General features: G+C 41.5%; 1 protein-coding gene across 21 annotated transcripts in view; it reads left to right on the top strand.

The window, feature by feature from the left end:
• BRDT (bromodomain testis associated) overlaps positions 1-26,393 on the top strand; it is a 244,221-nt gene that overhangs the window by 20,280 nt on the left and 197,548 nt on the right. For 9 of the 21 annotated variants that reach the window (XR_004536616.1, XR_004536631.1, XR_004536629.1 and 6 more), the window contains exon 2: positions 17,195-17,228. The gene's annotated coding sequence lies outside the window, so the exon portion shown is untranslated. Of the gene's footprint in view, positions 1-8,636; positions 8,841-9,054; positions 9,130-17,194; positions 17,229-26,393 lie in introns of those variants that run through there. The other 12 variants (XR_004536622.1, XR_004536615.1, XR_004536632.1 and 9 more) reach the window with 3 other exon arrangements.

The raw sequence follows: 26,393 nt of genomic DNA, 5'->3' as shown, positions 1-26,393 counted from the left end.
TTCTTCTCAGAAGATGTCCTATCATGAGCCACAGAGGAAAGACATAGAAAAGGCCTCTGGCTAAGGCTGCACCATGGCATCCAATCCTTCACTTCCTGGTTTGTGACAACAGCGGCTGAAGAAATGAGCCGCCTTCTTGTTGGATGCCGATGCCATCAGATCAAACATTAGGCATCCCCATTTTTCTACTATACATTGGAAGGCTCTCTGGGATTCAGAGCTTGATGACTGAGATAATCGGCTTGCAAGATGTCCACTCCTGCTATGGGTGCCTCTAAAGACGTTAGAAGATGGTTTACCACCCAGCAAAAGAGTATTTGAGCCTCCTGCCTCAGAAGCGCGCTCCTGGTGCTCCCTTGTCATTTGGCATAGGCTACTGCTATGGCATTGTCTGAGAAGACTTGAACCACCTGGTTCTGGAGCATGCTTTTGAAGTGTAGGAGAGCCAGCTGGATCGCTGGAAACTCCAGGCGATTGACCACTTTCTCATGAAAGGGGATGATGACCCTGTATTGGACTGTCCACATAAAGTGCCCCCAGCCGTAAAGACTGTCGTCTGGACAGAGGATTCAACTACCAGGCTAGACTGCGCCAAGCCTCCAGCGCACATGCAGCGGATCTCTCTGTGGACTCCAGCTGGAGATAAGCATGTCTTGTAGCAGGCGCAAGTGAGCCCTTGCCCAGGGAACAACATCTATAGTCACTATTATTGACCCTAGATATTGCAGGTATTGCCAGACTGTCGGGGCTTGAGTGTCCAGAAAGGCACATATCACCTGACGAAGCTTCTCCTGGTGTGACTTGAGAAGAAACAGTTTGTTCATCCCCGTGGTGAAACAGACTCCCAGGTATTCCAGGTCTTGTATTGGAATGAGCTGACGTGTCTGAAAGCTGATCACCCAGCCTAATCTCTGAAGCAACTGGATGACCTGGTGCACTTCTTGGGGCCCCTTGGAATCTGACTGGGCTCTGATGAGCCAATCTTCTAGATGGACTCAGATCCTGAGTTTTTGTAGGTGGACTGCCACCACCACCATCACCTTGGCAGAGGTACGAGGCACTCACCAGCCCAAATGGCAAGGCTGCAAACTGGGAGTGCTGTTGCAAAATGTGGAACCTCAGGTATCTTCTGTGCTTAGGAAAAATGGAGATATGAAGCTAGGCCTCCATCAAACCCAGAGAGGCTAGAAATTTCCCTGGCGCCAACAAGGCAATCGCTGACCTCACCATTTCCATTCGGAATTGAGGAACTTTGATGGCCATATTGACCGCTTTGAGATCCAGGATTGGTCTCCAGTCTTTAGAACTTCTCTTTGGCACAATGAAGTATATCGAGTATCTGCCGGAGCTTGAATCAGACTCTGGGACTGGCTCTATGGCCGCTGTATCCAGCAATCTTTGGACAGTGGCTCTGATGCTGGCCTCTTTGTCTTGTCTCCCCACAGGAGAATCGAGGAAAAATTCTGGAAGAGACCAATAAAACTTGAGTATGTACCTATCTCGCAGATGTCTAACATCCAGTGATCTGTAGTGATTGCCATCCACTCCCCCAGGAATGCCAAGAGCCTCCCTCCGATTTGCGAACAGTCAGCTAAGGTCCTGGTATTATAATTGCTTCTTTGAGGTGGAAGTAGAGCAAACTTCCAAAGATTGCAGTCGCCTCGTCCCATCAAACTGTTGTTTGGTGTTCTGATGAGATTTCTGACCCAAGGGACCCGATATTGCCTGAAGGAACAAAAACTAGAACGCCCTGGTCCCCTAGAGGACCGAGGCCTGCTGCCCAGCAAAGACGTAGGTTTACAGTCCAGCACACTAGCCATAAGATCGTCCAGACCCTTATCAAACAGTAATTGCCCCTTAAAGGGTAGTTTACTGAGGGTTGCTGTAGATAATGAATCACCAGACCACTGTCTGATGCACAACATCCGGTGTGCGGAGATAGAGTAGTCTGATCAGGTTGCTCACCACTCTGAATAGGTCATACGGGCATCAGCAACATAGTCCACTCAAGAAACCAAAAAGGAAAGATCCTTAAGCACTATAGTGTCAGAATCATGGTGCAACTTGGAGCAACAGACTCTAGCAACAACCAATACTACTACAGCTGCTTTCACACCAGAGGCTGCGGAATCAAAAAGCTTTTTCAGCACAAAATCAATCCTATGGTCTTTCTTGTGCGTCCTTCAACACCACACTGCCCTCACTGGGAGAGAAGTACGCTTAGCAAAGTGTGCTTTGAAGGAGTCAACCTTTGGAGAAACAAAACGCTGATTAAAGGCTTCCGCCATCAGATAGAGCTTGGACATGACTTTCAGAGGACCCTCTGGTGCCTCCCAATGATCCATGAGCATCTTCACAATGTCTGGATGGTCAGGAAAAGAGGAAAACTCCGAGAGAGCATTGTGCTACTGAAGACGGGCTAGCCTCTAATTTTAATTCCTGAAGGGATTGTGAAATAATCCCTATCAACATAGAAGGTTTGATTAGCCTTCGCACTAAGATCCAGAGCATTTCCCATATCTGAATCCTGGAGATCTGTGACTGCAGCCAAAATCCCCCACTGTGGAAGGGCCTGTCTGAGAAAGCAAAGGCATGAGGACATCATCTGGGTCAACTAAATTGTCCATCGGTGGATTGTATCACAGCAGTGCATGGCTCCTTTATTGGGGACCCATATCCCTGGAAGAAGGGGCACCCGATGCCAACAGAGACTCCATTGTAGGTGGATATGGTGAATTCTTATTGGCTAGATAAGCCTGAAACAGTATATTTAGTAAATTCTGGGAGAAAACCTTGATCCTGTGGGATGGCCGCCTCCTGTGAATCCTTCTTGGAGTTCTTGGGAGGAACCGCGCTGTGTTTTGCTGGGGATGCACTTGCACTGCCCCTGGCCTAATTTTTAACTTTTTGGATAGTCCTTGAATAGACTGAGTGATAGAATCCCCCAAGGAGGCAGGGGGGGCTAAAACCAACATCACTGCCTGTCCTGTCCCCCATGCATTGAACAGCATATGGAATACGTATGCTTGTCTGACAGCCATCTGCTGCAAACGGGGCATGAATCTGAGTATCCTGCCCCAATGAGTCCATCTGACCTGTTTTCTTGAAAAAAATGAAGCTTGTAGAGGCAGAAAAAAGCTTTTAAATTAAATTGGGAAAATCCAAGATGGCCACCATGGAAGCAATTTTGATAGTAAAATGGCCAGGAAAATTAAAAACATAGCAATTTTAGGATTTTGGAAGGGTGGAAGACTTGGGGCTAACTCACAAAACACTGAAAACCCCAAATTAGAGAACCCCCCCCCACACACACACACACAAATCAATCTCGCAGGATTTCAGCCTGTTACTCACTGTGTTATGCAGTGTGCTAGGAGCTGCAAGATGGAAGCTGAAACAGCTTACAGGGAGATCCTCTTCCTTAACCCTTTCAGGACCAAGGGACATATTTGTCCCATAACTTTAAAATCCTATAAATTTTGATTGGGATAGTCTACAGTTCTAAATTTGATATGTACGGATTCCATATGATACTGCCTTTATGTAAACAAACTGGTTCCGACATTCATTCATTAGCGTCGTTGCTAGATTGACGAGAAGATTCACTTGCCACACTGTCCATATAAGCCAGAAGTGTGATTTTTTAAAATAAAAATAATGATATTTCACAAAAAAAATCAATTTTTTGGCATCTGTGAGCCCTTTTTACCATAAAAATGTCGTCAAAACGACAAAAATTGGCCTACGATCCTTATGGTCCTGAAAGGGTTAACAAGCCTTGGAACCTGGAGTGCTGTTCTTCTGACTGCCTCTTGGGCCCAACGCCTCATCCGTATATCTCCACCTCACCTGGATATGCCATGCATGCGAACAGGTGGAGAAACAGTTGGCCCCAATCCTGGATACACCATCCCGGAGCCACGTAGCCTGCATTCCAACCCACTAGCGGACAAACCTGAGGTGAGCAACACTCCCAAGGGAACGGTCCCTGAGCCCAGATCTGTGAATGCAGGCTGTCCAGGTGGGTGCACTGCAAAGCAGCCAATCGTCTGGAAACACACTTTTCCAGTAAAATCTGTGATCTCCCACAGCAGGAGCAGTCACCACAGGGAATCTCCGCAGTACAAAAAATACAAAACCGTGAAACTACTGAAGTTAAAAAAAGAAAGACAATAAACAGAAGCAGAAAAGAATGCCTCCTACTGTCTCGCTTGTAGGAAGACAACTGGAAGTTAGAAGGCAGTCCTGAAGTAGGAGGAGAGAATAAAATAAAAAAAAAGCTTCCTACATGAGATCTCGTGAGATGGGATTGACTACCCACTTGTCCCAGAATAGAGTGGGATTGTACAAAAATAGTAAATACAAGATACAGAAAGAACAAGCATGAGGCCATTGCTTTTCTGTTTCTTCAATTTTGTATTATATAGAATCTGGTTTTCTGGTGTTTCCATTTGACATGTGCTTATTTCTATATTTAACTGGTAGTCACTTATTCTGTATAATTTGTGTTTAACATGTGTGACCAATGTGATATACTTTGATATCCTCCCATAACTTCCAGTATCATCTATATGCTGATGACTCCAGATCTACCTCTCTACACCTGAAATTTCACCTAAAGTCCAAGAAAAAGTTTCAGCCTGTTTGGCTGACATTGATGCCTGAATGTCTTATTGCCATATGAAACTAAACATGTCCAAGACTGAGCTGCTCCTCTTTCCTCCTAAACCCTAAGCTCTTTTCCTTCCGTTCTCCATTTCTGTAAATAATACTATTATTGGTCCAGTCTCCTCTGCTCACAACTTTGGAGTCGTCTTCAACTCCGACCTCTCATTTTCTGCATGCATCCAACAGACTGCTAAAGCCTGTCGCTTCTATGTCTACATCGCCAAAATTTAGCTCTTCCCAATGGCGTACCTAGCATATGTGACACCCAGGGCCCATCATTTTTTGACACCCCCCCATCTATATGAAAAATATGATTTTCAGTAACAATCCACATATCGCACAACAAGAGTGTACCTTGGAAAAGGCAGCATCTTAAACACTGCAGTGAGCACTAGAATACCAACACATACATTATAAAACTAAACAAGCCAGATCCTGCACAGTCAATTGATCCTGTGCAGTCGATGCTATCAGAAAGCCATGTCCCATTCATACACACAGACAGATACACCCTCGTCCAATATGGAATAATCACAAACTAAAAATAGAAACATGTAGACAAAAGTTAAACTGAACCGCCAAGAAACCAGACTTTGCATACAATGCAACACCACAACACCACAAAAACAGTAATACATGTCCTCTAATACTGTGCAAAATATAAAGACAGTAGATGTAAATTTGAAAAAACTGATACATAACAATCACCACTTTACAAATTAACAAATAAAAATAAAACAAATAATGAGAAATAAGAAAATACCATTTTATTGGACTAATCCCCAGTCCCCATCCCCGCAAACCACCTGATTCCATCCACACAAACCTTGAATTGTTTTATATTGAACTTATTATATTAAAGTATAAAAAGAAACAATATTCTGTACAATTGTCAATTTATAAATCAGCGTCTTCTCCCCACTCTCTCTTCCCCATTTCCCTTCATCGTCCTCAGCCCACTCTCTCTCCACTTTACTTCAGCGCACGCACATAAAAACAAGCAAGTAATTTTATATCATTTTCATTCTATTCATTCATAGAAATTAAAGTCTAAATAATGTCAGTCACATAATAAAACATGATTTTACAAAAATAATTCCCTGCACAGTCAAGCCTGCAAGGATTACTAGATGTCTTTCAGCAGCTCCCCTCCCTCCCCCTTACCTTCGTGGCCAAGTCAAAATGATCTACCAACAATAAAATTTTAAAAACACAAAGCACACTGTATGCAGAGAAAATGTTAATTATCATTTATATTCCGCGGGTTTTCAAAGAGGTCAAGGCAGATGACTTTATGCAATGTCACCTCAGTAACAATTATACAAAAATAGACAAATATACCCCCTCCCTTTTTACTAAACTGCGATAGCTGCACTGAATGCCCCACGCTGCTCTCGACGCTCATAGGCTCCCTGTGCTAAAAACCGTTATTGCGGTTTAGTAAAAGGGGGCCATAGTGCAAAATATAGACAGCATATATAAATTCTCAAAACGGACACATTTTGATCACTAAATTGAAAATAAAATCATTTTTCCTACCTTTGTTTGGTAATTTCATCAGTCTCTGGTTGCACTTTATTCTTCTGGCTGTGCATCCAATATTTCTTCCCTTCTTTCAGCCTCCAGTATGCTTCCTCTCCTCCAGACCTAATTCCCTCCCCAAACTTTTTCTTTATTTCACCCTGCCCCCTTCTTTCTTTCTCTCTCCATGCCCCCTTTCTTTCTGTATGTCTGTCTTTTTCTCTCTCCGTGCCCTATTTATTTCTTTGTTTCACCCTGACCCCTTCTTTCTTTCTCTCTCCATGCCCCCTTTCTTTCTCTGTCTGTCTGTCTCTCTCTCTCTCTGTGCCCCATTTCTTTCTTTCACCCTGCCTCCTTCTTTCTTTCTCTCTCTCTCTATGCCCCCTTTCTTTCTGTATGTCTGTCTTTCTCTCTCCGTGCCCCATTTTTTATTTTTTGCTTTATTTCTTTGTTTCACCCTGTCCACACCTCCCCCCCATTTCTTTCTTTCTCCCTGCCCTCCCCTATGCCACCGCCATTGGGAAACATGCTGCTGCCACCGCCGCAGGGGAAAGGCTGCCACTGCCGCCATCAGGAACAGGCCAGCACTGAGTTCTCCCTCCCTGCTTTTCTTCCCCGTGGGGCCAACCAACTCTTGCTGCCCGACGTCAATTCTAATGTCGGAGAGGACGTTCCATGCCAGCCAGGCAGCAATTGGCTGGCCCAGAACATCCTCTCTGACGTCAGAATTGACATCGGGTGGCGAGAGTTGGTCGGCCCCGCAGGGAAGAAAAGCAGGGAGAACTCGGCGCTGGCTTGTTCCCGATGGCGGTAGTTGCAGCCTTTCCCTAGCAGCAGCTTATTCCCTGGTGGGTGGCCAGCTGTGCACCCCCTTGGGGCGTGCACCCGGGGTGGACCGCCCCCCCCTCCTTGGTACGCCACTGCCCCTTCCTCTCTGAGCACACCACCCAGACTCTTGTTCACACTCTCATAACTTCATGCTTAGACTACTGCAATTTACTTGTAACAAGTCTCTTGCTGAATTGCCTCGCCCCCCTGCAAGCGGTGCAAAACTCAGCTGCATGACTTATCCTCTGCCAGCCTCGCTACATTCACCTTACCCCTCAAATCACTTCACTGGCTCTCTGTCCGCCTCCGCATATAAATCAGACTCTATTACTAACCTACAAGTGTGTTCATGCCAAAGCCCCTCAGTATCTCTCCTCTCTTATGTGCCTCCGTGAGAACTCCATTCTTCAATAAGCTGCTTTTTTATCTGTACCCTTTTTCTCCACTGCCAATTCCAGACTCCATTCATCTAGCTGGCTCATATGCCTGGAATAAACTACCTGAGTTTATCCGTCATGCTACTTCCCTTGTTTTAAAAGTAGACTGAAAACCAACCTTTTTGATATAGACTTCAATTCATAACCCTACTCCCCACACTAGGCATCAGATTAACCATTCCCCCCACTCTGGCATCTTGTTTGGCTTGTCTATTTAGATTGTGAGCTCTTTTGAGCAGGGACTGTCTTCTTGTACAGCACTGCATATGTCTGGTAGTGCTCTAGAAATAATAATAGTAGTAGTACTCTACTAGCATGTAGGTTCTGGATCAGGATCTGTAGCTGTTCAGATTATTCTCTTTTCTATTCTGCACATTCCTAGGAGGCATGCTGTTCTAGGATGTCAAGGTTTTTATTGCTACCTTCCTGTGTATTTTCTTGTTTTGGTGTCTGTTGGGGGGAGGGATTATGCTACTTTAGTGCAGCTGCTAGTAGAGTACGCCTGGCACTTGCAGTGAAATGACTGTACAATATAAATATTTTTAGCATGGTTAGTATAAGTAAAGAGAATTATTGTAATAGTCGTTTTATTTTCAATAGGATGTATTTTGGCTTCTTAGAACCTGTTGTAAGATTTGCACTGCTGTCTTTTCATAGTTTCGGGTGTTATTTGAATCTTGGGAGCTAGTACTAAATTTGCAACGACCCTCATTTCTATTATTTAAACACTGCATACGTTTGCAAGTACACACAAGTTGGAATGTAACAGAAGACGAGTAAAAGAATAGAGGATAAATCGAACTGGAGATACAAGACTGGAAAACGATTTCTTTTAGTTTTGCTCAGAATGCCTATTTAATATTCTCTTTCTGCAACGTTTTAAAACTCTCAGAAAATATTTAGGTGGCTGAAGGTTGGCCAGAGGGCTGCAAAATTTGTGTATTCTTGAATTATTCTGTATCAACCCTGTTTGGCTAACAAAGTAATAGCAAGTGTGTGGCCAAAATGGTCCCATTCGTAGCCACCAGTACTAAAAGCCCCCCCCCCCCCCTTCAAAACCGTTGTCATCGGAAGGTAGAGTGACGCTGTACGCGCAAGAGATACGTCACGTCCGCCCTGCAAGCATACTGCAGGCCTAGTGTGCGGGGCACAGTTTTAGCCATCCAGTCTACGCAGTTACTGCGTAGTCTGTAGTAGCTCTTCGCCCTGTTAGTGCTCAGGATTAGATGTTTTATTTTTTTATATATATTTTTAACCAAAGCCATTGTCATTATTAGTACAGAGTGTAAATTCTGTACAAAAAGCAGTACTTAAATGAATAATAGGGTCCTGTCTTGCTGCCGCGCTTTTCTATACACCAGCCTTTCCCTTAGGACCCATCCTCTGGTAGGCATTTAATTTGCCTGTGCTCAGCGTTTCTCTTCCTTGCTGCAGTTTTCTTGCCAGCTTTAGGGGTATGCTCCAGGTATCGTTCTTCTCTCTCTGGAGTCCATTGTGGTGGCTATTTTTAAACGTGTTTCCAGCCCAATTGAGTCTCAAAGGGCACAAAAAGTTGGGCATATCAGTAGTAGACCTTTTTTCTCTTAAGGATCAGTTGCTCAGCAACCAGAACGCACAACAGAGTGGGTGCGAAGAAAGGGGGAAGATGAGCAAACCGCAGTGGTCCTAGTGCCAGGTGAACAGTGGTGGTGGTGGAAGAGAGGATGGAACAGAGGAGTACTGAGAGGGCGGGAAGACTTAGTTGACAGTGCGAGAGAGAATAAGAAGAGGGATAGAATGAATGCATGAGTGTTATGTGGTGACGTGTGAGCTTGTGGGGTTGTGCAGAAGGGAGAGTCAATGATGGCTCGGTGGAAGGTGATGTAAGTGAGGCGAAGGCAAGACATCCAAAATAAAAGCCAGAAAGAGAAACCCTTTTTGAAAGCACTTTTTCCCCTGTAATTTTGCCTCCTGAAGCATATGAAAGCAGGGTAGAAGGGGAGAGAAAGAGGAAGAATGGAAAGCAGGGGAGTAAGTTGAAGAAAGACGGAAAGACAAAAACTGGGACTAGCTTTTACTGGTATTAGAGCAGATATTCCGAATTAAATTCCTGTCTTCCCTCCCCCATTTAGGCTTTTTTTTTTTTTTTTAAAGCTTGTTTTAGTTTTGGACATTATTGTTTATTATATAACTTTCACCACACTGTGAGCCTATTATAGAAACTTATCTTCTTTCATAACAATTTCTTTCTCTTATCCTCTCTTCTGTTTCTATCGTACTTGGTCCCTTCTCTCTCTTATTCAGTTCAACCCTTTCTTCCTCCTGCTATTCCCTTCTTTCCCTCTCTCTTCACACTCTTGTTCCATCCCTTGTTTAAAATCTGCTTCAATATCCCCAGCCTAATACACTTTTGTTTCCTCTCCCCCAACTTTTGCTCTCTTCTCTCATGGTCCCCAGTCTTCCCCTCTCTTCCCATGAGGGTTGCCAAGTGGCAAAAAATTTCCAGCCCAACTCATTGCAAAAAATAGCCCAAAAGTAGCCTAACTTGTGTCGGAGTAGCCCAAAAAATTTCCACTGGAATTGCCTCTAATTTATCAAAAAATGCATCATACAAAAATGTTTATTTATACACTGCACAAAACCAAAACTCAAATATAAAACATTCAGGAAAAGCACAATAAAAACAAGCACTTACCGTAAAAGGGAGAGCTGTGACTGGCTGAGGCTAAAAATCAGTGGCAAGCACAGGAGACAAATCCCTTCTCACACCAAAGAAAGAAGAACAGACAGGGAAGGCAACCTCTGGGTTTCAAACAGTTTTATTAATTCAAATATAGACTCAAAACGTCCCTGTTTCGGCCTAACTGGCCTGCATCAGGAGTCTTAATTATGAGGAACTTATCAAACAGCTTTCTGTTGTGCTTTTGAGTACATTCAATCAAAAAAACAAATAAATGAAAACAAAAACAATAAGAACCAGTAGAATTCAGGGGAGTACCAAATGGAGTGAGTAGAACCTGAATTACTGCAGCATGAGACTAGTGTCACTTTGATCATAAAGATAAATTTCCCACGATTTTCTTACAAAGTTATTGAATGTTCAATGCTATTTAAAGAATTTAAGGATACGCATAATAGTTTATTGAATATTGTGGGATAGACATTAGCAACTGGGGCTATTTTGAAGCTTGTGAAGTAGTTTCCCTATCTAGCACAGCCTACAATATAAGTTCAGAGGGTGTGCGGGGATCTGAGGCTTTTTTCCCCCCATAGAGAAAGGTATGCCAGAGAAGTCCAGTCTGGACCACAGTGGAAACAAAGTCGTCACTAATGTATTACTAGCAGAGGGATGTAGTGGTAAATAGTGTGGTTCCTCAGGGGGTCTGTGCTATTATTGAGATGGCTTGGGGAAATCCATATTCCTAGGAAAAGCAGCATAGAATCTGTTTTGCTACTTGGAATCTAGCTAGGTGCTTCAGATCTGGATTTGGCCACCTTTGGAAACAGGATACTGGGCTTGATGGACCTTTGGTCTGTCCCAGTATGGCAATTATGTTCTTATGTACTTGCATTCTTCAGGCCATCAGCAGTATGAAGAAAGCACACTATCTTTGATGGCCTGGAATTTTTCCCTCTGCTACTGCTTCATTCCTAAGTGGGGACAGTAGAGAGGGAAAGCTTCCAGGCAGTGGAAGGCAGTATGTTTACTTAAGACATGCTGTGTGCTGGGGGGGCCAAAGAGTGAAAGAGCACCTGCAGCATTGGATCCCGCTAACCCCAGCCCTACCATTTTTCCTTTACTCAACTACTTTTTCATCCAACATCTTTCTCCCTCCTTCCCCACCACCCCATCTCTCCCTTTCTTTTCCCAACTACCCTCCTATCCAGTGTCTCTATACCCTCTCCCTCCACACTACTCCCTGGGTTCAAATTATCCCCCTTTCTTTTCTCTCCCTCCATCCCATTGTCCACCATCTCTCCCTCTCCTCTGTTTCCAGGCCCATTATTTTTTCCCCTCTACCTTCAGTCCAGCATATTCCACTCTCTTTGAATCCCCCCCCCCCCCCCCCGCGTGTACTTCAAGAAGGGCCTTTAGAGTAAGGGCAATTGTTGTCGTCCCCCCCCCCCCCCAGTCCTGTCCCGAAAACTGGCATGGTTTCCCTTTGTTTCCACCTTTGCCCGGCTCCAGTATCCCCTGGCCTAACTTTATAAATTAGTTACCTGACTTCTGGTGCTGGAGAGTTTTTGAATCACCTCCTCCTGCCCACTGTGCTCACTGCTGCTCATGCTGGCTTCCGAATCCTCCTGCTGTGCTGAGTTGCTGAAACGGGCTGTTCGGATTTCCAAATCCTGAGAGGCTCTCAGGTCTCAAGTGAAACAAGCAGGCAGCAGACATCAGTTTCTATGTACAAATCCTTTCTGTTTCCTCCTCAGGTCTGGACTCAGGGCTCAGGAGGTACTGCACGCTAAATACAGTCAGTTTCCTGCTGTAGCCGTCACATGACACCTTCCAACCAATCAGCAGCCATGCTCTCACAGTGTGTAGGTGCTGAGCTTACTGTTCAGCATGTCTGTTCCAGTCTCATCATTAATGAATTTTTATTGGTTCAGCTGGGGCACAAGGCACCATTCACAAATGACCTCAGAGTTCTAAGGTCATTTGTGATTGGCCCGTTGTGCTGCAGCAGAACCAATGAAAAAAAATACCAACCCAAAATAGCCCATTATTAAAACAAAAATAGCCCAAAAATCTGCCACCTGCCCAAGCCCTTTATTTCCCACCGGGGGGGGGGGGGGCTTAAAAAGTAGCCCAATTGGGCGGGAAAACTGCCCAACTGGCAACACTGCTTCCCATCCTACTCCTTCCAATCTTGATCATCCTTTTTGCTCTCATAGGCAATATTTTTCTCACTAAGAAAACAAGGCAGACGGTCAATATGTTAATCAGGTGTTCTTTTTCACCTTTACCTATTCAGTTCATGGTCGGATTATATTAGAAGAGGTTGGGTCAGTTGCTCAGGAAGTTATAATAGACATTTTGACACGGACATTCAATAGAGTTGCTAGTACAGGTAGATCAGTACAGTTATTAATAGTTAGGTCATAGTTACAAATACATAGTTGAAAGTTCAAGTAGGTCATCATTGGAAGATACACACCTTATTGTTTCTTTTAAAAGCTTGACAGGTCCATGTTTGCCTGTCGACTGCGACAGGGGGAATAAATGCCAGAACAACACATCAGCTTGAGATAGTTTGTTTTGAAAGCTCCAACACAATTGATCCTAGGCTGAGGCAGTTTTCTGACCAGTTATGGTGGAAGCTGGAACTGAAAAATAACTGGCATTTATTGCTTCTGACGCAGCAGACAGGCAAAACGTGTGTATCTTCCATCTTCAATATTTATCTCACTGCATCAATTCTCTTAATATTGCTGTCCTCTTTTTCCTGAAACCTCCTATCGTTCTTCCTTTCTCTCTAGAGGAGCTGAGAAAAGATTTCAATGCCATTCATTCTGACCTGCTGAATGTACAAGGGAGAGTAACTTCCTTCCACCTTTAGCCTGAACCTCCATTCTAGTGCTGATCTGGTTCTTGGTATCTATGTGAGGAGGGAAGAGATGATTCTTTTAAGATCTGGATATCCAGGGTTCAGTTATATTACAAGACTTGGATCAGACCTGGATATTTCTTAGATATTAAACCTCCCCCCCCCCCCGCCCACACACCACACCTTAACATTTCCCTCACCTGGTGTATCTCTTTCTTTATTCCTATCTCCTATCCAGTCTGGCATATCTTTATCCCTTGTGCTCTCAAATCCTCTAGTTTAAATAAAAATTCATAATCCTTCAAGTCTTCAGTCTTTCTCCTAGTTCTACCTTCCCTCCCACTCCCCTCCGCATTTGCCAACATGAGGTCCACCTTCAGACCTCCTTGTTCCTCGTCCTAACTATGCAGCAGGCAACATGCAAGTCTGCCAGTAAAAAAGACTTCTTAGAATTTTGTGTTCAACTAATTGGTTAATCAGAGGTTAAAAAATCTGAGAAGAGACTAAAGGTCAAAACTGTACAGACCAAAGGGATCAGGTCATATTTTAACAGTCTGCCAGCTTGTGTGTACAAATTGCTTAGCTATGACTCTGTGAACAAAACTCATGTTGAAGTGTGTTCCACAGCCCAACCATGAGGCTAGTTCTGTTGACTTATTTTACTTGTGCTGTTTAATTTGACCCAACTGAAGTTTGACTTGAACTGAGCTGACTTGTTCTACTCAACTTTTTTTCTCTGTTTGCCAATTAAATTATTGATCTGCCGTCCTTTAGAAGCAGGTATGAGTGTGAATTTGTACCTACATGTGTGTGGTGCTGAGACAACTGAAAGGGAAGATTGAAACAGTACAGAGGAGACGGTGAAAAAAGGGTCAACAGTGGAAAATGATGAGTGGGACACACTGAGCCTGAGAATAAGTAGAGGATGAAACAGAAGTATGAATGGGGCTGGAAGACTGGCTTAAAATAAGAAAAGACAATGGCCAATGCAAAAGGGAATAAAAAAAGAAACAGTGAGAAAGATGTGTGTTAAAGAAAATGAGGCAGTAGTAAAGATGTACAGCTCAATCAAGAGACCCAACAATTTCTAGAGACTTAAGAGCCAGATTCTCAAAACTTACCGGTAAAATCCAGCGAGCCAGTGTAGTGGTCATAGTGGGAGCAGTTTTTATTTTACAGGCCATTCTCAGCATATTAGCATGCAAATTATATGCATGCTATTGATGCATTGAATCGCCGGTAAAGAGTGGGAGGAACTGCTTGGCATTTGCTCAGAAGAGCAATCACTAAGCGCAGCTCCTCCCTTCTGTCAAAGCTGCTCTCCCTTCCCTGATCAACTGAGCCGTGGATATCCCTGAGTCCTGCTGCCTCATCTGATTAACCGGCAGGGAGAGTAGCAGAGGGAAATGTCCCGTCCCCTCCAACATCCTGTACAAGATTGGCAGGAGGGATGTCTACTCCCTCCTGCCGCCGGAATCCCTGAACCACCCTCCCTCTGAAACCCCCACACCTATAAATTCAATGATGGCAAGAAGGATGCCCAGCCCCTCTCCCCCCCCCTGCACCTTTAAATTAATGAACTGCAGGAAGGATGCCCACTCCTTCCTGCCACTGGGGTCCCACACACCCCTACATCTTTAAATTCAAGGACGGCAGGAGGGATGCCCATTCCCTCCCACCACCAGGGTCTCCTGCCCTGATAACCCCACTTCCCCCTCCATACCTTTATGACAAAGGCTGGCTGCAGTGATGTTTATTCCCTCCAGCCGGCAGGCCCGCCTCTTCAAAATGGCAGGTCTTCCCCTTCCTGGTGCATCCTGGGATGCACCAGGGAGGGCCATAAGGCTCTGATTGGCCTAGGTGCCCAAGGCCCCTCCTATGGGAGAGGTCTTAGGTCAGGGGTGTCCAACCTTTTGGCTTCCCTGGGCTGCATTGGCTGAAAAAAATGTTTCTGGGGCCACACAAACGCTGCAGCAAGACAGAGGAGGGAGCCGGCAAGACGGTAAATACCCTGGGGCAGCAGAGGAAAACACTGCATTGCTCTTGACCGGGGCTGCACAAAATACTTCACGGAGCCGCATGCAGCCCTTAGGCCGCATTTTGGACACCCCTGCCTTAGGTGCTTGTGCCAATCAGAACCTTAGGCTCCTCCCCAGCACATTCCAGGATGCACCGGGAAGGAGCCTAAGGCCCTGATTGGCCCAGACACCTAAGGCCCCTCCTATGAGAGGCCTTAGGTGCCTGGGCCAATCAGAGCCTTAGGCCCCTCCTTGGTGCATCCAAGGATGCACCAAGAAGGGGAAGGCCTGCCATTTTGAAGAGGCAAGCCTGCCTGCCAGAGGGAGTAGGCATCCCATCGGCCAGCGTTTGTTATAAAGGTGGGAGGGGGCAGGGGACCCCGGCGTCAGGAGAGAGTGGGCATCCCTTCTGTTGTCCTTGAATTTAAAAGATGTGGGGGGTTGAGTGGGTCTGAGCTGTCAAGTCTTACTTTCCTGTCAGTGCCTGAGCCAATGAGCTCTCAAGCACTGACTGGAAAGTAAGGCTATGATAGCTCAGACCCTCCTGGATAATTTTGCCTGGAAATGTGGCACAGCGAGTTTAGGGAATCACCCAGTAATGATTGATAGAGAATCCTCCAGAGTGCTCCTTTAAATATTAATGAGCCCATTTTACTACCATTTTAATATTAATGACCTCGTTGTACTACATTTGCATGGCAGAGTCAGAGACTGTTAGGAAGCTTGGAAAAGACCACGATGATCCATTCTGATTGGCCTGTAAAATACTGGCACGCTAAACCAGCTGGAACCAGTTTAGTGACCATCGTTAAAAGCATGATAAATTTTGAGAATTCTGCCCTAACTCAGACAGTGGGTTCTGTTGCACCATAATTCTAAACAAATGGCATTGTGTTCAAAATTCTCATTTTTACTTGTGCTGGTTCTCTACAAATTTTTTTTTGACTTATGCTATTGCTTTAAAATTGTAAGGCAATGCATTTAGTTTTTTATCTCGGTGCCCTTTATCTCCAAGCCTGAGGCCCAGATTTTCAAAACTTTAATGCCGTCACTAAACTGTTTTCCGACGGTTTAGCCTGCATGCATTTTAGGGGCGGATTATCAAAATGGCTTATCTCTGTTTTTAGTGCGGTTTCTAGCAGTTTCCAACACTGCCATGCAAATGGGCTCTTCAACATTGAAATGAGCATTCCGGTGGATTTTTTAAAATCGCTGAGCCATTTTCTAAGAACGGTGTTGGCTTTTGGCGAAAAAATCAGCAATTGGTCCAGCCATAATCCCGTGGTACCTGCCCATTCTCTCCCGCTGCCACACAACCCCCCCATCCCCCACCACCAGCCTCTGACACCTCTCCCCCGTACCTTTAATTAGATGGCTGACCAGAGTAATGCCTACTCTGTCTGGCCAGCTGTCCCGCCTCTTCTAAAATGGACTTTCCCCTCCCCAGTGCATTCTGAGATGCACAGGGAAGGGGCCTAAGGTTCTGATTGGCACCTCCATGGGGTGTCTGGGCCAATCAGAACCTTAGGCCCCTTTCCGGTGTATCCTATGGCAGAGGCCTTAAACAACTTGAGCCAGTCAGAGCCCCAGGCCCCTCCCCAGTGCATCTCAGGATGCTGGCCGGATGGAGTGGGCATCCCTCCGGTCAGCCATCTAATTAAAGGTATAGGGGAGAGGGGTCGGAGTCATGGAGGGGTGTTGTGATGCAGCGGGAGTGAATAGGCATCTCTCCCGCTGTGGGGGGGGGAAGTTCGCTTGGCAGCGGGAGAGAGTGGCCATCTCTCCCGCTGCAGGGAGGTGGTGTTGTGTGGCAGCGGGATAAAATGGGCATCTCTCCCATTGCTTGGGGGGGTCACTGGGCATCTCTCCTGCTGCAGGGGGTATTGTGGAAGTTCTGCACAAAAATATGAAAGTTATATAGAATTTTGCAGAATTTTAAAATATTTTATACAATATTTTTCAAACATTTTTGTGAGGAATTCTTCCAAGGGTAGCTTTTTTTAAACATCAAAGCTAATTTTATTCAAGGTGGGTCTACTAACAGTGTTTCCCCCAACCAAGTAAATCATATTGAATTAGACAATGGTGTCAACTAAGAAATTGTAACAAGTGGGGAAAATATACAGAACATGACTTATAGAATTCGATTCATGCCATCAATGTAATTTCAACAAAACTTTTTATTTCATTGTAGGGGAAAGGAGGCAGAATCTGCAGACTACCAGAAGGTGAGAGAACTATTTTTAACTCAAGTTTCAGTGTGAATAAATGGAACTTGGTCCTCAGTTAATTTGATAAAAATTAATTGAATTTTCCTAAAATAGAGATTGTAATGTTATTTTTTAAATATTATATTCCAAAAAATGTTGTTTCTTGTTTTCCTGTTTTGTTGTGAACTTTTGTTCATATTAATGAACAATGAACCTAGATTTTTTTTTAATGATATCCAGAGGGTCAACACCAACTCGATGACACTTTAACAAGAGCAACACATTTTATGTCTGAGTCATTTATCTTTTCCTCGGATAAAAGGGATAATATTGTTTAAGGATATTGCTTATAAAGCTGTGTTAGGGTTTTTTTTATTGCAGGCCACTGCAGTAAAAGCTCTGATGCTCATAGAATTTCTGAGCGTTGAAGTTTTTACCGTAGCAACCAAAAAACCTTAGCACAGCTTGATAAAAGGGGGGGCCTATATTATTTAAACATTTGTCTATTGTGAATAGCTTGTGTTTTTAAAAATAATTTTTTTGTTCATTCTTTTAGTATCTAATTCATGATTGGCTGTACCAGAATAAAGACTAGTGCAAAACACAATAGGTGCATTCTCTAGCAATCTTTTTAGAACTTGTGCTTTTCTTAAGGTCGATCTGCAATAATGCAATCGTTATACTTGTTAATGCATTGCCTCTTAATTAAAAAAATGACGTATTTAGCTCCCTAAATTCCATAATTCCTAAACTTCATGAGGAAATCAATATTAGTCTTTTTATTAAAAACAAACTTGAGCAAACATCCTTTATCAGGAGTTCTCAGTTCAGCTCTTGGGGCACACCAAGCCAGTCTGTTTTTCAGTTTATCCACAATGAATATGCATGAGAGAAGTTTGCATGTGCGGCCTCCATTGCATATAAATCTATCTCTGCATGTATCCTGAAAACTTGACTAGTGTTCTGTTCCCTATAGAGTGGGATGAGAACCCTTGCTGTATAGTCTTGGTATTCAGTTCCAGTCCTTGGGCCATCAACAGGTCAAGTTTTTCAGGATATCCCTAATAAATATACATAATAGAGATTTGAATACAGGGGAAATAATGAATATGCAAATCTCTTTCACACTCATGCATATTCATTAGGGATATCCTGAAAACCTGACTTCTTGATGGTTCTTGAGGACTAGGATTCAATATCAAGGCTCTGTAGGAAAGAAATTGTACACTTGTCAACAGCAGATAAATCCAGACACACATGGATTATGACTATCTACCAGTAGGAAGAGATAGAGAGCATTAAATTCCCCCAGCTCCTGCCACTTCCTTCTCCCTCCTCACGGTAAAAAATAAAGCTCACTAATATGGAGGAGAGCAGTTATGCTGCAGCAGCCTTTTGTGGAATTGGGGAGTTTACTAGCACAGTGGTGATTGTGGAGGAAGTCCTGGTGCTATTGTAAGCATTTTAAAAAAAATCTAGTCCTTCCCCTTCCAAGGTGAGTTGTGATTCTTTGAGACAGAATCAGATGGGTCTCTCGTTCAGCTTTGCATGGGGAGATGGCAGGCTCTTCTGAGGCCCTGCAGGGCAGCTTTTAGGCACGCTTTCCTGTTCTGGAGAAGACAGCCATTTTAATTCTCTAGCCTGCTTTGGAATGGAGATGGACTTAACTATTCTCTGAGTGAAAAAATATTTCCTCCTATTGATTTTAAAAGTATTTTCCTGCAGTTTCGAGTGTCCCCTAGTCTTTGTAATTTTTGACACAGTAAAAAAATCGATCCACTTGTACCTGTTCTACTCCACTCAGGATTTTGTAGGTGAGTTGTGATTCTGTGAGACATAATCAGATGGGTCTCACGTTTAGCTTTGCTTTTTCTTTTTAAAAAAAAATAATTTTTATTGATAAAGCAGCCAATACAGAAACGAAAAAACATGAATCGTATTGCAAGGGAATCCAAAAATAATACAAACAATCCAAGAAGGGAAAAAAAATACAGCATTGAATCAGCAGTTGAAAATTATCAGCATATACATGACCCACAGGAAAAAAGGGTACATCAACAATCTGCCATAAAGAGAACACAAGGAAGTCAACCTCCTGAAGAACTAACCAGGGCTGCAATAACCTTTTATAAATAGTGAACCCAAATCCCCACGCGCACCCCCCAACCATTCCAGCAGACAGCATCCAGCAAATCATACCATACCACCCACACCAAACATACCCCTGAGATACCATATGCACACACCAACCATATTAGCTTGAGAATAGGCAAACGGTATTAAAACCTAGGAGCCCAGCAAGGCAGAGTCGCAGCATGGCAGCAGAGACAGCTGCCTCAGCTGCCGCCTGAAACACCCACCACAAGGACACATAGAATCATTTGTCGCTAGATAAAGCAGACTGATAAGTTTGAATTTCAAAAGCAGCAACCTCCTTCATCATCTGTAGCCACTGGTGAAAGGATGCAGGGTCAGCTCTACCCAGTGCAGTGTAGAGAAACTTCCTATGTGGAAAAACAAATCCCCCTTGAAGAAGCTCCCTCTGATCCCCCAAAAGCGACAAGCCATAATCCCATGGTACCTGCCACCCAACCAATCCATCAAGGAAGGGGGGAACCTGAAGCCAGATGGGCACATTGAGGGGTAGGTAAAATCCACAAAATAAGAATACAAACAAGAAAAGAGGATAAAGATAAAAAGTACCTGGATGACCAAAGGAAGGACACACAAAAAATGCTCACAGTAAAATCATCAATACTTTAATAAAAACAGATTTTATGTTGTTTATCCTAGACGTAAGCTGTGGATTTTCCCAAATCTATCTTAATAATGACTTATGGACTTTTTCTTTTAGGAAATTATCAAATCCTTTTTTAAACCCATAAACCTAACTGCTTTCAACACAAGAAAAAAAAACATCAAAGAAGGACCCAATATGGTTCGTGTTTTGGCAGTATGCCTTCCTCAGATGTTCTCAAAAGTAAACAAAAACCACGAGTAAGGTCTCAAAATACAAATTAAATAAATATTAATTAAATAAAGGAGACAGCCACCGAATCTAAAATGAACGCAAAAGAAATGATGAAAGTAGTGTTATGAAACGAAGTATAAACCCATCTTAATAATTTAAAGATGTGTGGTGAGATATTAGGAGACTGTAAAAGTATGCTAGATAAGAAAGAAGTGGAACCAGTTTTGTACAGTAGTAACACAGAGATATGTGGGACCATGCAAATTTGATAGAAAAACTAAGGGCTCCTTTTACAAAGGTGCGCTAGCGTTTTTAGCTCACACACCGGATTAGAGCGCACTACCTGAAAAACTACTGCCTGCTCAAGAGGAGGCGGTAGCGGCTAGCGCGCGCTATTCCGCGTGTTAAGGCCCTAATACACCTTTGTAAAAGGAGTCCCAAGACTATGAATAAACCCAAATAAAAGTATGGGAAACAGTTTAAGAAGCATATAAATAAATAGAAAACAGGGATATACCACATAACTTGATCACTATACAGAAATACTGTAAGAACCATAAAAAACTGTTAAAAATTCAAAATTTTAAATGTACTGATATACAAAGCATAATATAAATGATGAAATAGTAAATAAAAAGACATTGTGTCACAAAACATTGCATCACTAAAACCTTTATATAGCAATAAAGTATTAAGTTTTAGTACAAAAACACATTGTATATTAAAAAGAAATGGATCAATAACAGACTTACATTTAAGATAGAGCAGAACAACCTTGATGTCATTTTGGAAAAAACAATATTAAGTACAGAACTCTTTTGTTTGTATATAAAAAATATTTATTTGAATATTAAAAAATATATATATATTAGAGAATGTATGGACATATAAGAATGACATTTCAATTTAAATATATGAGCCAGATCACAAATAAAACAAATATAAGTCAACTTCTCAATGCAAAAAAAAATTCAGAAGAACTCAAAGTATAAATGTGTAAAAATATTGAGACCTTTTCAAATAAGTAAAGAAGTCATTAATGACCTCCCTCAAAACCTTGCAGAGACAACAGATTGCAAGTCAGGCAAAAATGCTCCTAGTAAATTTATGTATAAATATCAATCTAGACGAGAGTCTGAGCACACAATATGGTATGCCTGTGTGTAAAAGATTGATAATGCAAAAAGACCCGCTTAAAAAAGTATGGCTACATCGCTGTCTGATTATAAACCATGCTGAGTGAATAAATAAATTGCATTCAAAGAATTTTAATTGTTTCAAGACCTTTCAGAAAGTTTGCATTAGGAAAATGACAATAAAATAAATGGATAAACAAAAAGGTAGACTAGTAAAACTTAAGGTTTAAGATACCAAAAGTATTTGTGTACTCTCAGATACCCGTCTCTTAGATCAATGAAGTTTTCACTAAGGTTGTATATACGGGTTCAGATATCAATCATTGAGTACCAAAATTGCAAATAATATTGTGAAGTGCTATAAAGTGCTGTAAAGTGCTAAATGAACTCAAAATAAACATGAAAGTAAATCTGTTGCACTTATCTTAATGCACCCAATACACCCTACGGGACCCGTTTCACCCGAATTGGGCTTCTTCAGGGGTCAAATTTCTGAAAATAAATACATAAATGAAAAAAGATATTAGATATTTCTTAAACCTTTAAGAATAAAACTTTTAAGAATAAAACATGTGAGCGTGCCTACATTGATAAAGTCTTAAAATGTGTAAGAATAAACCTACTTGTGTTGTCTCGAGTTTACAAGACAAAAAATGGCGCTTTAGCATCGAAGACGCCGACGCATGCGCTGTTATAAGCTGTCTAATTACTCTATGCGCATGCGTGAAAGATACCGTATGAATAAAATTTTCTTTGAAAATATGCGTGTCAGTGATTATCTTAGTTAAGAAATTCAATAAAATACTCTCCAATCTATATTGTTGTTGAGACCCTTAGGTGACATGGTTTGTAGTCTGTAAATCCACCTAATTTTCTTTTTGAGCAAGTCGTTTTCTTCTATCTCCCCCTCTGATGTTGCTTTCCTCTTTGTCAATACAAAAATATTTAAGATCCTGAAATTTATGTTTTGCAGTAGAGCAATGTTCTACGAGAGGAGCTGTCATCTTATTGTGTTTTATGTTGGATTTATGTTCAATGATGCGTGTTTTAAAACATCTGGTCGTCATACCCACATATATTTTTTTGCACGGGCAGAGAATGATATATATAACAAAATCAGATGAGCAGGTCAAAAATTTTTTAATTGAATATGTTTTTCCGTCTAGCGGGTTGGTGAAAGAATTTTGTGTAATGGTTGAAGCGCAAATACTGCAACGGCCACATTTATGAAAACCGTTGGGTAAAAGATTTCTATGAGAAACCTCTGCATTGGTATCCCTGGTTGACGAAAATAATTCTTTGAGATTGCGTTCTCTAGAAAACGCCATTCTTAACTCAGTGTTTTCAAAAATTTTATTTGATTGAACTATTTTCCAATTGTTTTTCAAGATTTGAGCTAAAGTGCTACCATCGTTAGAATATTTGAGCACACAGGTCATGATCTCTTCTTCAGGGTCATTGATTTTATTTTGTTTTTCTTCCATTAACCACTCTCTGTGGACGAATTTAGCTCTCTTCTTTGATTGATGTAATATGTTCTTGGGGTAACCCCTATCTTTTAATTTACTGAGAAATTTTTTAGAATGTATCTTGTAATCATTCTGTTTTGTGCAATTTCTTTTAATACGTAGGAGTTGTGAAAACGGTAAGTTCTTCTTGAGACTATAAGGATGACAGCTATTAAAGTTTAAAAAGGTATTTCTGTCTGTAGGTTTGGAATATAAATCAAATTCAAAATTATTAGGAGTTTGTGTTATCTTTAAGTCCAGAAACTCGATTGACTGAGTAGAAAACTTTATTGTGAATTTTAAATGATCATCACAACTATTTAACCAATCAAAAAAAGTGTTTAGATCTTCAGTAGGTCCTGTCCACAACATCAAGACGTCATCTATGTATCTGAACCATTTGAAAATATATGGTGCAAAAGGAGAATTTTCAATCCATGCTTTCTCGAACTCACACATATAAAGATTAGCTACCGAGGGAGCAAACACTGCTCCCATTGCTACTCCCGATTTTTGTTGGTAAAATTCTTTGTTGTACGTAAAGAAATTTTCTTTCATAGCAATGTGTGCTAAATTGAGAATAAAGTTGGTAGGAATAAAATGTGGCTGGACTCTTTTCTCCAACGTTGCCTTGATGACATCGAGAGCTTCACTTTGGGGAATTGAAGTATATAAAGATATGACATCTAGAGAAACCAACGTAAAAGGAAAGTTGTGTTTGGAGATACTTTCTAGTTTCTTCATGATGTCTTTGGAATCCTTTATATAAGAATCTGATTTAATGACTTCATGTTTTAAAAATTCATCTGTGAAGCTAGAAAGAGGCTCTAGAAGTGATCCTCGGGCTGACATGATAGGACGTCCTGGGGGATTTTCTGAATTTTTATGTAATTTAGGTACTGTATAGAAAATAGGAACCATCGGGTTAGGAGGATTCAAAAATCTATAATCTTTTTGTGTCAAAAAACCTTGTAAAAGGCCTTGATTGGTTAACTGTTGTATTTTTCTTTGTAATCTTTTAGTTGGATCAAATCGTAAACGTTCATAAATTAGAGGATCCTGTAACTGTTGTAAAATCTCTGCATGGTACTTGCTTTGATCTTGGACTACGACTGCTCCTCCTTTGTCAGCTGTAGAAATAACAACAGACCGATCTTGAGACAAAGAGTGTAGAGCCTTCCTTTCTTCTGTAGTCAAATTATTAAAACTATATAGATGTTTATTATTTTCTTGCCAATTTGTTACATCTTTGATTACACACTGTTTGAATGCATGTAAGACAGGATCAAGAGGAGTAGGGGGACACCATACGCTTTTAGGTGATAAAATCGACCGATCGTAAGTGGCTGGTACTCCGCTGAAAAAAACTTTAAGATGTAATTTTCTTATAAGTTTTTCTAAATCAATATTAAACTGTACTTCATTAAATCTTGTAGAAGGTACAAAGGATAAACCCAAAGACAGTACCTTAGTTTCTGTAGGAGTCAACGGTCTTCTTGAGATGTTAACTACCACTGATTGCGATTTGTTTGAGACCGGGTATTTGGTCTTTGGCGTTGGATCCCTCTTCCTCTGATTCTTCCTCTTTTTGAATTTTGACCTCTGTGTAAAAAACGTGCAGACTGATTACCGCTAGAGGATGAAGATGAAGAAAAGGACGAAATGTCTGAGCTCCCTGCTCCCTGATACGTTGTACCATCTGTTTCGATATTGTTCATCCAGGGGTAAATTTTGTGATGGATGTAATCATTTTCATCACGTTTAAATTTGCGAAGTTTGCCTTTTTTCAAACTTTCTCTAAAGGCCTCCATTTCCTCATTTAATTTTTTAAAACTGTTTGTGAAATCTTGGTCTGAATTAGTAGTTTTTAATGCAGTAATATTTTTATCTAATTCCGTTTTGTTAATGTTAATTTCTTTTAAACTGTTCTCGATAATCAAAAGCATCAAGTCCAAAGCACACTTGTTGAGGATCTTATTCCAAGTGTCTAAAAAGGACGTGTCAGTTTTGAAAATCTGTGGAGCCTTTAGGATTCTCAATCCTCTGGGAATGCGTTCTTTTTTGCAGTATTCAATCAACATGTCACTGTTGACTTCCATACTGATGATGGATTTAAATAATTTTTGAACATCAAACCATGCTGGAGATTGGGGGTCTACCAGAGAAGGTAAATCAAATTGAGTAGGCACATCAATGAGTTTTCCTGCTCGGTCTGAGGTAAAACTAAAGACAGACTTCCATCCTTCCAAAGACATTGTTCGCTAAGTGCAAAACTAAATGAAAACCAATGTACCAAGTCTAAATAATCCAAGGATAAACAAAAAGGTAGACTAGTAAAACTTAAGGTTTAAGATACCAAAAGTATTTGTGTACTCTCAGATACCCGTCTCTTAGATCAATGAAGTTTTCACTAAGGTTGTATATACGGGTTCAGATATCAATCATTGAGTACCAAAATTGCAAATAATATTGTGAAGTGCTATAAAGTGCTGTAAAGTGCTAAATGAACTCAAAATAAACATGAAAGTAAATCTGTTGCACTTATCTTAATGCACCCAATACACCCTACGGGACCCGTTTCACCCGAATTGGGCTTCTTCAGGGGTCAAATTTCTGAAAATAAATACATAAATGAAAAAAGATATTAGATATTTCTTAAACCTTTAAGAATAAAACTTTTAAGAATAAAACATGTGAGCGTGCCTACATTGATAAAGTCTTAAAATGTGTAAGAATAAACCTACTTGTGTTGTCTCGAGTTTACAAGACAAAAAATGGCGCTTTAGCATCGAAGACGCCGACGCATGCGCTGTTATAAGCTGTCTAATTACTCTATGCGCATGCGTGAAAGATACCGTATGAATAAAATTTTCTTTGAAAATATGCGTGTCAGTGATTATCTTAGTTAAGAAATTCAATAAAATACTCTCCAATCTATATTGTTGTTGAGACCCTTAGGTGACATGGTTTGTAGTCTGTAAATCCACCTAATTTCTTTTTGAGCAAGTCGTTTTCTTCTATCTCCCCCTCTGATGTTGCTTTCCTCTTTGTCAATACAAAAATATTTAAGATCCTGAAATTTATGTTTTGCAGTAGAGCAATGTTCTACGAGAGGAGCTGTCATCTTATTGTGTTTTATGTTGGATTTATGTTCAATGATGCGTGTTTTAAAACATCTGGTCGTCATACCCACATATATTTTTTTGCACGGGCAGAGAATGATATATATAACAAAATCAGATGAGCAGGTCAAAAATTTTTTAATTGAATATGTTTTTCCGTCTAGCGGGTTGGTGAAAGAATTTTGTGTAATGGTTGAAGCGCAAATACTGCAACGGCCACATTTATGAAAACCGTTGGGTAAAAGATTTCTATGAGAAACCTCTGCATTGGTATCCCTGGTTGACGAAAATAATTCTTTGAGATTGCGTTCTCTAGAAAACGCCATTCTTAACTCAGTGTTTTCAAAAATTTTATTTGATTGAACTATTTTCCAATTGTTTTTCAAGATTTGAGCTAAAGTGCTACCATCGTTAGAATATTTGAGCACACAGGTCATGATCTCTTC

This window comes from Geotrypetes seraphini, chromosome 12 (genome assembly GCF_902459505.1).
Source record: "Geotrypetes seraphini chromosome 12, aGeoSer1.1, whole genome shotgun sequence".
In the NCBI taxonomy this organism is placed as follows: domain Eukaryota; kingdom Metazoa; phylum Chordata; class Amphibia; order Gymnophiona; family Dermophiidae; genus Geotrypetes; species Geotrypetes seraphini.
This window is presented reverse-complemented; position numbering and strand designations above follow the sequence as displayed.